The sequence below is a fragment of the Cheilinus undulatus genome, linkage group 1, assembly GCF_018320785.1.
Source record: "Cheilinus undulatus linkage group 1, ASM1832078v1, whole genome shotgun sequence".
In the NCBI taxonomy this organism is placed as follows: Eukaryota; Metazoa; Chordata; class Actinopteri; order Labriformes; family Labridae; genus Cheilinus; species Cheilinus undulatus.
In genome coordinates this window covers 11,174,555-11,189,792 of record NC_054865.1, presented here as the reverse complement: position 1 = coordinate 11,189,792, position 15,238 = coordinate 11,174,555, and the positions used below count along the sequence as shown (strand labels likewise).

Sequence of the window (15,238 nt, the reverse complement as noted above, 5' to 3'; positions counted from 1 at the left end):
GCACATTGTGAGTGACAGATGATCTTTGCATTGAACATTTAGCATTAAAGATTGAAGGTGAATACACAAAACCAAGATCCTGCAGATTACCATCAGAGCAGATTTAAGTAAACGTTTTAAATGTCACAAAATATGAAAGATCAATCAAAAGAGCTGAATCAAAATGGATAGATTTGTTTCTTCCACTAAGAATAACTTTTTTCCTCCTTATTTGGCATTTTCTGCTGCTGCGTTGAGAAAAGTGAAGCCAGTTGCTTTCAGTTTTCCGTGTAATGGCTCGCTTCAAATGCCACTCACCCAGTCACTCGCTACTTAAAAGGGAGTGGCACTCTTTTACTTCACATACTTTGTCTGCTTGATTATTTTTCTGGCGTTAAGCGGCGGGGCTTCAAGGTTGGATCAGATAACATCCTCTGGTGCGGGGCTCCTCACAGTTCTCTACTGAGCAGAACAATGCATCATGATTTTTTCTTGTATTTTAAATCAGAATTTATAAATCACATGCTGTCCTGGTGTGATTTCCTCATCCTAAACTCAATATCAGAGTGTCAAATTAAAAAGAAGTAATAAAAAGAAAATGAAAAATAGGAAAAGATTGATAAACACAAGCAATTATAGTTTATATATTCCTGAGATTACACATGGATGTGTATATGACATCATGTCCTCACAGGAAGTCCTGAGAAAAATAAATACGTACGGTGGATGTTTGTGGGATCAGCACACATTATTTTAACGGGAATCGCTCCTTTGTCTGCACTGCAAACTTGTCAAGCTTCAAATATGTGTGACGCTGAATTTCCTGGTGTGTGTGCTTTGTTTACAGGCTCTTGTCGTCCCACCTTCTGTGGAGCTGTCGGCACTCTTCCTGACATCCGGCGTTCGTTGGAGCGGCGGCAGGCGCACAGGTACGATCACACCGATTGATCACGGGAAAGGGGAGGATATTAAAGGTGTCTGTCACACTTACACGCCCCCGCATGCATCTTTTGTTTTCATTTAAATCTTTGTTTATCCGAGAAAGTCAATTGAGCGTGCACTTGTTAAGCAGTGCCGTGCTTCTCAGTCACACTGCTGAGACATTGGTACGAGGGGGGGCTGCACCTGAGAGCTCGATGGTGGGTCAGCGACTCCAAAAAGTTGAAGAAAAGAGTACTTAAGATTCAGTTATTTTTCCAGCTGCACTGATTTTTAAAATATATACATTAACATTTACACCATACTGTGAAAATATGCTCTTGTACCTATAAAGGTACTGAGCACATAATTGGAGAAATGATAACGTGGTTAAGAAAAATGAATGGTTGTGTCTGAAATCACACACTTGTTCCATACTTCCTTTTTTCTCTGTGAGGAGCTGCTAAAAGTGGACTTTAAAGTGACTCACCAGCACAATTAAAAGATTATTTGGGACAGCACTCAGGCCAGTGACAATGAGATTTTCATCCCAAAATAAAAATGTGAAGCAACAACAGCTTAAAGATGTCCATGTAAAGGCTGGGGATCAAAAATAACCACAGAAGTTAACTGAAAAATGACACTTTAATCAATGTATTTCCCCCCCAAAAAAAGTTTAAATCATAGATAAAAAGCTTTCTGAGTTTTTAGGCAAACAGTGATACATATTTTTGCACTGTCTCATTTATATGTGTCTGTAATGTCTGTGATCATTGCAAAGAAAACCATGACTTTGTTGTAAATCCTTTGAACTTTTTGGTACTTTTAAAACAAGGAAGCCTGAAATAATTAAGATATTTTCATTCCCTTGTCTCTCTTGTCTGTCTGTTGTGAATGAGAACAGTCAAATGCTTTCTGCTCTTTTAGGCTTTGAACTGCGATGCATGATGCTAAATACAGCTTAGCAGTGAGGTTCCAGATGTAAAAATCCCATTAACTTTCTCTGTAGTGGGTTAGTTATATCCAAGTCATACTTATGCTAGCTACCTAAGGGTAAAAGCACTGGCTGTGGTAATGTAGAAGACAAAAGTTTGTAAGATTTTAAAGAAAAACAGTTTATTTGTGAAAAATTACATCAAAAATACTCTAATATCCATAACCCTAGTGTGTCCGAGTGATATCTTTGATTGATGACTGATGACAATACATGCAGCTCTATGAAGCAATATATATATGCAAACTATGATGTTATTAAAAGAAAGGTTAATGTAGAAAGAAGGGCCATGCGTGTCTAAAGTTCTAAAAACTATCACTAACAATGAATAAAGTTATCACAATAGACTGGGATAGACTGGTTCCTTTATCCTTGTAAAAACTATGTACTTGTACATCTTCTACTTATTAAAAGTGTGATTTCAGACTCAGCCAGTACCTCAGATTTACACAAGACAGTCTTGGCTGCAGACCACCCTTCTCAGATGCCTGCCTCTGCAGACCACTATTGTCAAGTAACAAAAACACGCAAAAACTTTCAAGATAAAATCAAGTTAAAATTCCAGTTAGGGTTAAGACACATAAGAAACTAATCTGACTTATAAAACTTAATAACAAAACATTTTTTATCTGCTTAAACGATTAAAGGTAGTCTGGTTGCAGACCACTGCTCTCAGACACCTGCCTCTGCAGAACACTGCTGTCAAACACCACCACTTGTCAGGATGGAAATACATGCAAAACTTGAAAATAAGATCAGATTACAAGTCCACTTGCAATCTCATCAAGGGTTGGGGCAAAGTCTACAGTTTCAGTAAGCTGGGTTAGGTTAATTACATCATATTTATCACAAACTTTAAGCCTTTTACACTGAAAATCTAACCTGGCCTGTGGATTTAAATTACAAAATGTGTCATATTTCCAACTAAATAGTGTCCTAACAAAAAAAAATCCTTTATGAAAACACACTATCACACCTAATGTAGCTGAAGCTTGGCAACATTTGTGTGACTTTTTTAAAAATGGTTATACCAGAAAATTACATCACTATTTTCCTAACGGAGGTGGTGCCTCACAGGGAGGATCTGCTGGAGAGGATGTCCAAATCTGGTGATCAGCTGCCAGACCTCCCTTGATATGAGAAAGGGATGTCATTAAATAAGGGAAACGAAAAAAACTTCTGTTAATGCAATGAACTTCCAGATTAGGGATTGGAAAAAATACCAAAAAACAGTCTAGTGGCCCAGATGGGCATGCACAGGTCACGCCCATGTACACAGGTACACTAGTTTAAAGACTGGCTTGTGGCTCTTTTACCACATGTTATTCCCACCCTTTGTAAGACTCTATCCACTGTCCTATTTCTTTAATAAATGCAGAAAAGTCCCATAATAAATCTTAAAAACAAAACTCATTGTACAAAGACCTTTACAGGCATGAGACCATTGTCTGTGTGCAGAAATAAATGAGACAAGGCATAGAAAAATATGTTATTATTTTGCTATAAATGCAATTTTTTAAATTATTTACAAATTTAAGTCCCATACAGTTGAAGTCATCGGTTTACAGTTATTTAATGTCGATATCTTGTCACTGTTTCTGCATGTTTTGAATGTGTGGCAGACCTCATTGTCTGCAACCAGATTCGAAGTGCCACTAAGTTCACTACATTGTTCACTATGGGCAGCGTACTATGAAGGGAATGGAGGTAGGAAACAAACATGGGATTTAGGACACAACCAAAGTCTGCTTTATCTGAGTGTTTTAGCTTTATTAAGCCTAAAGGAACCTTTAAAGAAACAATCACCTTTAGGAGGATGCTAACAAGCTTACATGTAAGTGTGCAGTCTGGATAAAGCTACATAACCATTAATTTTGATGCCAGTTTTTTCATCACACACCCACTAAAGATACCAACCCCATCCCTTCACACATGCACACAGACATGCTGTCTGTCAAAAAGCCAAGACGCTGTCAATGCCTCTCTATGTGGCTCAAGGAGACAATTAGCAAACAGAGGTGACATGGTAAACAGGTGCAAGCCATTATTCGTGGAGCTGGAGGAGCGTGGCCACCCCGTCTCTCATGGTGATAGGCTGTTATAGTGTGTGTGTTGTATGTGTGTTGGTGAGTGATGGGAGATCTTATGACAGGTATAAGTGAAGGATATGTCTGCTTTGTGGGGCGTTAGCATGCTTCATCCCGCCCGGCTGCATGTAATCAGCCCATCATCATCGTCATCGTTGTTGTCGTGACTTTAGCTCGCATTCGTCTTTGCTCCCTTTAAATCTCTGCACGTCTCCCTCCTCTTCCTTTCTTCCTCTTTCCAATAATTACTTATCCTCTCTCAGTCCTCTGTATTCTTTTAATTCGTAATAGACCATTGTCCTGGGGGTCGACTTCCTGAGAAACAGAAAGGGAGAGAGAGACGAGGGGGTCAAGCGGGTTTGTAAAAATTGATTGCTTGTAAAGTGCTAATCAATGGGAACCTTTTCTCTTGAAGCTGGGAAAATCATGTTTTAACATTTATTATAAAATTCAAAGAAGCAGGAATAAAGCACATATGGCAGAATCCTCTGTGGTATAAGCCTAGATGACAGTCTGCCTGAATTATCTCCCTATGTTCGGATATGTAAAAGGAAAGAAAAAAAAGATATTTAACCCCAAATGTAACATTCAGATCATATCATCTTTGATCTCATCAGATTTCACGCTCCTCTCACAGATATTTGGCCTCCATACCTTGATAAAAATAATAATAAGATTCTTCATTTCTCCAGTCAGGGCGCGCTCAGTAATGGTCTGTTGTTTTGAAACGCATTTCTCCGGCTGTAGTTTTATTAATCAAATATAGCACGGGTGAGTCATGTCGTTTTGGCTTGTGTCATATCGGAGGTATGTGCCACAGATTTCCCTCATATTGGAAGCAGAACTAACACATGCTCCCCTTGACGCATTCTCACACCATTTCTCACACAAAGCACTCACACAAACTAGCAGACGCACACACACACAGTCAGACTTATAGAGAGGGAGATTCATAAACACACGAGAATGAGCATTCACAGATACACAGATAAAACTGGTGCAACAGACCTAAATAAATCTGGACAGCTGCAAATGGTGGAAAAGAGAAATATACTTTTCTGGTACAAGTTTGAGAGACTTTACTGTGAATAAGTCAGTCAGTCAATCATTGTTTATCTAAAGACACCTAAAAAAGGCCGGTCATGACTGTACTCTGTCATATTATATGCAGAGACCCAACAATTCACTTTACATGAGTTTAAAAGTCTGTTTTCTGCATTTCATGCTGATATTACATATGCCAAGCCACATTTGCTTACTAGTACTGCAACACTCACTGACTAAGACAGTTTTAATACCAACTACTTCATACAGAAAGTTTGCTGCATCCTGTTTAGTTAGACCTTTATACAGCGGATGCACACTGTTATCAACATAATATCTGCATTGGCAGATAAAAGCTTAAAATTTAATTACTGTGTTACCAGACCAGAAAATCTCAGCTGATATTTTTGGCTGTTGGATCTGCCCTACATGGTGATAGGACTGCTTGATTGTGACAAAAAGCATAACCAAGATCATTTTGATTGATACCGAGATCATGATTATTACATTATAGTGAATTTCAAATAATTAAATAAGTTCATTGAGCTGCCTTAAGGGGCAGCAACAACTGCACTTCTGTTAGTTATGTTGTTTTATACCCAATCATATAAAACAGAGTAGGTCCATTGACTTGGGTAGTTTTACCTTTTTGGTAACCAATAGCTGCCTTTCTAACCCCTAATCTTCTTCAGTTCTGCCACTTTTTTATACTAACTGAATCACGTGCCATGGCTCCCTCTGCTCCTCACTTAAATAAGAGTGAGAGCTGTTGCAATGTAAAGGGCAGAAAAGAAAGGAGGGGAGGGGACAAAACAGGCACATACAACATGTGGACAAGTTATTGTTTGGTCTTGTTTTTGCAACCATAGGAAGCCAAAATTAAACACTTAAGTAGCTGCCTAGTAAAATGCAATGGCCAAATGTATAAATGTACAAAATTCAGTTTGTGGAAATTTAAGCAAAAATGACTTACTGTAGCTAAGATGAAGTTTTTAATTGCTTGTTTTTTTCATCGTCACTACTTAAACTTTAAAGTGTGCTCTCAGAGCTGATGGTGTGATGGAACTTCAGCTAGTTTAATATTTTACACTTGAAAGTGTGTGTTTAGGTGTTATTTCAAGCACTTTGTCAGGATTGTCTCTGGGAACATTGCTGCAATCCTGCTGTTTATTTTAGGGAATTAATTTTAATTTGAAAGTTTAATCTCTATGAAGAGTCACATTTTTGTTTTGTACACTACACAGCTCATTGTCTGTCAGCAGGTTGTTACAGTGCTGATTGTTGCTCTTAAAAAGGGCAGATGAAGCTTGGTTTGACTCTGATTATTAAAATACATCATGCATTAATGAAAATGTAATACATCTATCATTTATTGTAGAATCAAGTGTCTTTTTATGACTGTTTCTAAAACGTTAAGTCATAATAAGTGGAACCAGAGACTGAAATGAAAACAATGTGCATACAGTATATTGTATTGGGTACAATGAGTTTGTAAAAGCTAACTTATAAAATGTCTGAAAAATCCAATATTGTCAATCCCTGAAAATCTAAAATGCTTAAACTGTACAGTAAGGGCAGCAGTAACATTGCATCTTTATTGAACATGGCCTTCATTCATTGTGTATGGCAAGTTGCTGAAAATATACATGAGCTATCATATAAATATGGAGCAGGCAAACTTTTTTTCTCATCTGGTCATAATCCTGCATTTAAAGATAACAAAGTTATACTGTCAAGTCAGTAAACCTTGTGCAAAGCCAGTTTGAAAAGACAACAAGAGACCAGCAGACTACAGGCCAAGAGCTCAACTGCTGTACCAGTAGCAAGCAGTAATACAAACTCCCCCTGGTAGAAAAAAAAGCTGCAGAGAAACTGTTGACTTTGCTGAATGCAATGGGAATCATCACACAAGAAGATGGTTTAAACCTTTATTTTCCCTCTGGAAGACCTCCAAAACAGATTGCATCTTATATTCCAGTCAGATGTGTATTTCTAATATCCTGGCACTTCATATTAAGCATAAAATGTCAATTTTGCTCCATCATTTACATTTAAAATACACCAGTAAACAGTGATTATGCCTCCAACAAAATTTTGACAGCATGTTGATATTTCAGATGTTTTAACCCGAACTTTAAGTTAAAGAGCTAAATATATTTTAACCTGTATTTTGAAAGGTTTCTGGGCAGGTACATTTATTCCAAACTTTACACAAGGGAAATATTAAGGAAAACTTTTGCTTAAGTTCTTTTGCTGAATACTGATGTTTAATAGGTACTTAACTTTTAAGACAGCATTTTGCTGCAATTAAAAAAAAAAAAAAACAAAAAAAAAAAACAAGGGCAAGGGTGTTATGATAAGCACTGCACCATTTGCATATTGTACACTTTGTATGTCACCTTAATTATATGTTTTTTCAACCTAAAGAGCTCAAACCTTTTTTGGTCTCTGACCTCAAGACAAAGAGAAAGCCCTGACGAAATTCTGTTTTTCCATTTTTTTTTTTTTACCTTATGTGTATTTAACTTGCTGATTTCTTTTTTTCCTGCCAGCTACCCTCTTTTTTGTGGTGGTGTATTTAAGTGTCTCAGTCTACCCTCTGAGCTTGTGTTTTGGATTATTTGTGCTGATTTTAAGTCATTTTTAAAACATTTAGAAGATGGCACTTCAACTTTTGACAGCTTATGTTCGACATCATGTGATCAGAAATTAGAAATCAACTAAATATTGACCATTGGGTTTATTTTTGATCACAGAAATGTTCATACTACCACACAACCTTACCTTCTCGCGTCCCTGCACATAACAGCGGAGAAACAAGGTTTGCATTTAATTCCCCTGAAATTGATTTCTTTCTGTGTTATCGTTCAGGCCAAAATGAGGTCAGGATTTAATTATTTAAATTCAGAGTATTGTAATCCAAATCTTGACATTAATTTCACCGCATCAAGCTGCGAAGTGTAACCTCCACCTTGATTTTTTCTCTTCTGGAGACAGAAAAAGCACAACATAAGGTGCAGGGGTGGTGGGTGGAGAGGGTCAACTTTCCCACAGTGTGCTCCTCCATGTTGTTGGGTTCAGATTGTCACTGCTGTGTGGTACTCTACCCCGCTGGTATAAATAAGACATGATTGGCATCACAGCAGAAGAAACTCTCTCTCTTTATCTCTGTCTCTCTCTCTGACAGCCTTCATTTGCTGGAGGAGTGGCAGACTTGGTGGGAGTTAATGATTATAATTATTTTGCTTTTTTTATTTCTTTTTTTTTACATTGTGGGATAATTATTTAAGAGGTTCGTGTAGTCATTGTTGTAATCAGTAAAGAGAGATTACAGAAAATCCGCATGCCAACAGATGGCACTTCGCTGTTGTTGTTGCTTCATATTAAACCCAGTGCAGCACACTTGCTAGCAGGCAGCCACGAGTGAGGGGACAATCAGAAAGGGGCCAAATTATAAAACAATTTGTCCTTCATCATAAATCAATTTATTATATCACTCCATCCCAGAGAAGAAAAGGAATCAAAAGTAGTTGGCGTGCGTTCAGTCCCAAACCCGCTGTCCCGCCAACACTCATCGTCACGATGTGGAGGCGTTTTCGGGCCCTGGTGGGAACTGGTTGTGGATTTACAAAAAAGCTCTTCCACACAACAAACAGTATTTGAGCAGAGAAGCCCCGACCCCGTGACTTTATCTATGAACACCACAGTGCACTGCCACGGTCGTTCACACGCAAACCCCATTCACAAAGAAGGTCAGCGCTCGTTAGCTTGGCTCCTCTGGGACGCCGGCTGCTTCAGCCACCTCCTGGACTGTAAGCTGTTGCCGCTCTCACTTCATGCCCTTATTTGCATATGATTTTGTCTTTGGGGTCTGTTTTTTTCTTCATGGATTTCTTGTAAAGAGTGAAAGAGACATATAAATACAGCATGAGGCAAAGGGACTCGCTATCCAGGGTCGGGGAGCAGGAGGAGCGCCGAGGCCGCTGCCCTACATTCCTGACTAATTGTATAATTGGAAAAGCTCTCCAAATGAGCAAGCGAGCCCCCCCCCACCCCCCCTACACAACCACCTCAGCCCTACTCACTTAACACCCCCTACCCACCCACACGCATACACGCCCTTCAAAGCAAATCACAAAAGAGCATTTTGGGAATAATAATAATTTCAGAAAGCGTCCATTATTAATCTCACACAGTAGCATCACTGGCAGCAGCAGCTAGGCTGGTTAGCACTGAGGCCACAGCCCCCTCCTCATATATACACACTCATACTGTACATACAGTAGGGACCTGTTTTATGCTCTTATGCACAGTTAGATAAAGTGGCTTGTGGGAAAAGTCTCATATCCTTTCTTGATAACATTACACAACATGAAACATTTGTAAAGCACTGGCTAATAATTGATAAATACTTTGTTTATTAGCATTAACATTAATACTTAGTAATATGTAACACAGAAATGGTCATTTCTTTTTAATTGTTGATAATTATTCCAGATTTTGATTTTATAAATGTTAGGCCTGGGCGACATGACCTAAAAATCATATCACTGTGTTTTTCTTGCCTTTGATGGTAACAGTATTATATCACGGTACTACAAAATTGATAGATAGTGTTTTTCAATCCATATTCAAGTGTCATTAACCCCTCTTCCCCTTAAAATAAGCCTTTGCTGGCATACTCAATTTATGTCTATGCATAGGAACACAGAATTATTATTTTTTTTTTAAGTCTCTCTAGGTTTACTTCTGTCTGCACTCCAACTTTCACATTTCATCTCTGTCTTGATGAGGTGTATTAAGCTGCTAATGACCTGAGCACGTTTCCTGGTGAAGGTGTTCACAATAAAAGCGTTGCAGAGAAATAACGGCCGCAGACTTTTATTGTGAAGGGCTTGATGGAAGTACTGTGTTTAGCATTGAGTTAGCTTAGCTTTGGCTGCTCTACCGGAGAGTTTTTGCAGGTAGTTTACAGCTGCTTTTCTGACCTCCTTTAACATCACAGCCTGGATCTTTGACTCTCTGTAGACTTAGAAAAGAAAGTCAAAATTAAAATAGACTTTTAAACGGTTGAGCCGTCGTAAGATGAAGTCCCGCAATGCTGGGCTCTCGACAAACTGAGACCAGCCAAAGCAGCACGTAGCTTGTGCTAAAGCCCCAAGCAGACTGACAGAGACGGCACACTGACTTTGCTGCGGTACAGCCGTAAAACTTTGAGAGGAAAAAACACGTGTTTTGCCTGCAAACCGTGCTTATTTTAAACGGCAAGAGCAGGTGACATTCAGTTAGTCACCTGGCTACACGTAATACTAGAACTAAACGTGTTATTGACTGGACTCAGCCTGAGCTGCCCGTCACAAATCACTCGCTCCACCAGCTGTGGGAGTGGATATGCCTCGTGCGTGCATCACGGCACAACGTGGGCATTTAAACTGGTGATGACAGTGTTGCAGAAATCCATACTGTGGCAAAAATTTTACCAATGACGGTATTCATACCAGTTTACCGCCCACCTCTAATAAATGTACACTTTTGAATAATAACTTTATTTATACAGCTCTTATCAAAACATGGTTTCAAAGTGCTTTGCAAAATGCATAGAATAAAACAAGATAAACAGGGACAAATTAAAACCATGATGAATACACCTGATAAAAATACAACAAATATATTAGGGAGGGGGGGTGAGATAGATACAGTTTAAATAGAGCCCAAATTCAACATTTATACATCAGCTATCACATCAGATAATACACTATTAAGATGTGCATTTAATGCATGGATAATTGTTATATAGCCAGGGTTATTGAACAAGATAATGGATGCTCTTTTACGATAATACTCAACATAGGGCTCTTTTGTGATTAATTCTGGCTCTTTTGAGTCCCACTTGAATAAAAATAACCTGCTAAAATATTTTAAAAGCATTAATATCAATCAACCAATCACAGTCACAACCAAAACACTGAAGCCCACCATCAACTGTCCTCAGATTTAAAAATATAAATAGCTATATGTCAACTGCAACTACTGTGAGCAGCATTCAGATACTGAACTGCTGCCCTTGAGACTGCCATTCACAAATCAGCCTTGTTAAGGACTTCTTATTTGTTATCCCTCTGACGTCGGCATCGCTATGTATGACAAAAAGAGACACAGGTTACAAAAAGTAAATGAAGAAATCGTAGCTGCTTTTTCTCATTTTTCTTGCAGCTACACTAGTAACTCTGGTATTGAATGTCTTTTTACCCATTTTATGATAATTTCTGCAGCAAACTTAGAATCCTGGCCACCATATTGATGTCCCACAGTACTTTGTGATAGGCTGCAGTCAACCAATGGCAGGCTGTTTCATTGTCATATCAGACTTTGTCAAACTGTGCGTCTTTAAGCTAAGATCATGCAGGAGACGGCCATCTGTGGTTCTTATCTTTAGGAGTTTTAAGAACCAGAGTTTAAGGTCTCTGCTGTTAAATATCCGTATTTTCATAGGTATTGGTCAACCCTCCAAGACCGACTTCGTATAGGAGCGAGAAGAGACAAAAAGTTAACTTTAGTGAACTTTTGAACCATAAATTGTAGCCTCTTACTTTTTGTCCTCTTAAAGCCTGCCATTGTGCCGTTCTAATGATGCTATCCATGTGTTGAGTAAAGACACAAAGGTAGAGTTGAAAAACTGCCTTTGATGAGGGTCAGCATGCATACCACCCTTTCCTGTAGACCAGCCCTTTCCACAGGCAGGAGGTCAGTAACTGGGGGGATAACTTCACTTATGGTGCAGAAGTGTATTAAAACAAAAATAATCCACCTGAAACAAAAGAAATGGAATCCTAGCAGATCAATATAACACAGGCAACAACATAACACATCTAAAAACCTCTAAAACCAACTCTGAACATTCGCCCCAGAGCTTAGCTCCATACAGAATGAATGCATTAACACTGTCAAGTAACTACAAATCTAAAGGCTGTTTAGCTCAGAATGGATGTAAAATTACACTTTGGGAATTAAAATCGACTGAAATTTTAAACACGGAAAATTCAACACTCCAGTTTTTGCTGTGCTGTATCATTGTAACTACACACTAGTAAACTTTAAAGGGATACTTCAATATTTTGGCAAATTTGCCAATTGCCATAATTCCTATAGTCTTAGTAATAGGTTCGTTACCTTTGCAAGCTATTTTTAGATCAGCGCTGCCGAGTGCGGACCTGCTGTGCCAACTCAATGTAAGCAGACAGTATTTCCCTCATCAAACTCATCAAATACACAATCCAACATCTCCAAAACACTCTCATGGACAAGTTGTGACCTGCACATTCACCACGCTATGAAATAATAACGTATAATTATGTAACATTACGACACATGAAGCAAATATTCGGAACTATTTCTTGTGTAAACCACTGGGCGGAGTGACACAGTGCAGCAGCCATGTCTGGAGTGTAGTTCCAACTTTGCATTTAGCTCTAAAAAATCTCCGTCTCGTAATGTCCCATGGTTATTTCATAGCGTGGTGAATGTGCAGGTCACAACTTGTCCACGAGAGCGGTTTGGAGTTGTTGGATTGTGTATTTGATGAGTTTGATGAGGGAAGGCCAGAATACTGTCTGCCTACATTGAATTGGCACAGCAGGTCCAAACTCGGCAGCGCCGATCTAAAAATAGCTTGCACCCACAACTGAAGGTAATGAACCTATTACTAAGACTATAGGAATTATGGCAATGGGTGAATTTGCCAAAATGTTGAAGTATCCCTTTAACAAAGCTGCATAAACATTAAGATTAATATTTATAAAGCATTAACTTATCTGTCATTTATCAACATGATTAATCCTTTATTGATGCGTTAGTGAGAGGAGTACAGTAATGAGAACGGTTAGGTTTATTAATGCTTAACTAATGCATCAATAAAGCATTAATTGCTTTATAGTGGATGAGTTAAGTATTAAATGATGCTTTAATGCTGTACTGACACTTTATTAATGCTTAAAGTGTAGTTATGATGGAGTTTTACCATAAAGTCTCACCCATTTCTCGGTATAGTCCCCTGATAAATAATAATTTGATGAAATCAAAAATTGTGTTTCATTGGAAGGCTCTTCTACAGACACAGATGACATCTAACAGGCTTTTTTTTTACAGGCTGTGTTCTCCTACACATAATGACTAAACTGAATTTAATGTCCTAATTTGGTTATCTTCCCATAATTTGTTGATTTTACAGAAAAGTTTAGAAATGCTGTGGCTTAAGAACTCATGTAAACTTTCTTTTCATAAATAATATAAAGTCCAATACGCGATGACCTACCTGTGTGCTGTGTTAGCGCTCATATTTTACTGTTAGTACTGGAGCTCATGGTCAAATTGGATTTCCTGATTTATGGCCCCTGCCACGCGCCATTCATTTCCATGGCTACTGAGGGACGAGGGGGGGAGATGAAGATGATTTCTGAGGTCGACAGTGGTGTCTAAAGGGATTGCGGGGTGCCGTTAAAACGAAGCCGTTAATTAATGCTATTGATCAGCAAAAAAATAGAGGCAAATGTGATTTGCATACAGCCCGAGTGATCAATGCATTAACCGATTTTTTTTTTCTCCCCCCTCTGAAATCTGATTTCCTGAGTTTTCAAAGTGAAAGAGAGAGAGTTCAGACTAATGTGGATCGATCTGGCCTCTCTCAGACAAGAATACAAAGCATTTTATTAGCCGGTGAAGGGTGAAACATGCCAGGAGAGGAGGCGCAGTTTGAAGTTTAGTTATGTATTTACATCTCACTTCAACAGGAGGACAAAGACGTGGCGTCTTCTTCTTTAACATATCTGTTTGTAGTTGGTATTTTCTTATTCCTCTTCAGAAATAAAAGCATGGAGCAAGGTGATAAATCTCAGGGGTAAAAATTCTGCTTTCAAAAAGGGGGCTGTAAAAAAAACAAAACATATATATATATATATCCTTGACAATAACAACAGGGGTTGAAAAAAACACACAAGGTGTTAAAAAAGCAATATGTTGTTTTTTTTTCTTTCCTCTCCTTTCTCTCCCTCCCTGTCAAGAGCAGCTTATTATAGCGTATTGATTTATAAAGCTTTAAATGTGATCCTCCATGTCCAAGTCAAGGGCAGGGAGTGAAAGAGAGAGAGAGAAGGGAAAAAGATGGAGGGAGGGAGAAAAAGAGAAAGAAAGACGAAGGCGAAGAGAAAAAGGCGTCTGGAGACGGATAGAGATAGAAAGAGAGCGTCCACGACATGGGGAAGTGACAGCAAGGCATTTTCAGAGCCGCTCTGGAACACAAAAGGGTAATTGTTTTAGCCCAGATGTTGCTTTCGCACAACAAGCAGGATACAATGTTCCTACTGAGCTGATGAGCCCAATCAGTGAAATGATTAAAAATTGATTTTGTCCCTGTAATTACAGTATGTAAACTACTTAGCCGGGATTGCAAAGGAAGTGATTTTCTAATTACGTATATACTCTGGTGTCTAATGATTGGTTTTTTGAAGTAATGAAGAGAGGGTCCTAACGACTCCACTGTGTTCTGTTGTTGAAGGGAGAAGGCAAGAGAAGGGGAGCGTGGGGGAGGGTGGGGGGGCGGCTGAGAGAGCATCGTTAGGGCAAGACAGCAGGCTCGGATACAAAAGGGGGATGAAAATTGAATTTTTGCCAGCCAGTGCTAGCACGCTAACACGGAGGCCCTGTGTTCGTTTGCATGGGATCTGGAAGCTAAATGGAGGCTGCGACTTCTCATGGGGGTCGCCAGGCCCGAACCAGCCCCGGCAATCTGGACCCTGCAATTAAAACCTCCCGGGGGTTAGAGATTCAGGACATCACACATGCACAAGAGCATTAACACTCGTGCAGGCCACAAGCGCACACAAATAAGCATAAAGCCCTCTGCTCCGTCTGTGATTCACATTCAAACAAGTATTTCACTCCTGATATGAACACAGGCCTAAATCTGAAATGTGTGTAACTAATATCTATGCCTTTCAGTCTTTATGGTGCGCTAAAGCTAACCATCCTCTGGCTCCACTGCTATATTTAGCATACAGACATGGGAGTGGTATCAATCATCTAATTTAAGTCTTGCCAAGAAAGCGAATAAGTTTATTTCCCTATTACTATTCCCTTAAGTAGTAAACTGAACCCTTGCCCATATCAATTTTGCAGCAACATCCTTACTTGGTCTCTTATGATCAGCAGCTGATGGTGGCTA

The 15,238-nt window shown here is 39.0% G+C and overlaps 1 protein-coding gene across 2 annotated transcripts in view; it reads left to right on the top strand.

Moving 5' to 3' along the window:
* The window catches only part of znf536 (zinc finger protein 536), a 365,283-nt gene that overhangs the window by 42,031 nt on the left and 308,014 nt on the right, over window positions 1-15,238 (top strand). For both annotated transcript variants that reach the window (XM_041784365.1, XM_041785223.1), the window contains exon 2: window positions 827-908. The gene's annotated coding sequence lies outside the window, so the exon portion shown is untranslated. The remainder of the gene's footprint in view (window positions 1-826; window positions 909-15,238) is intronic.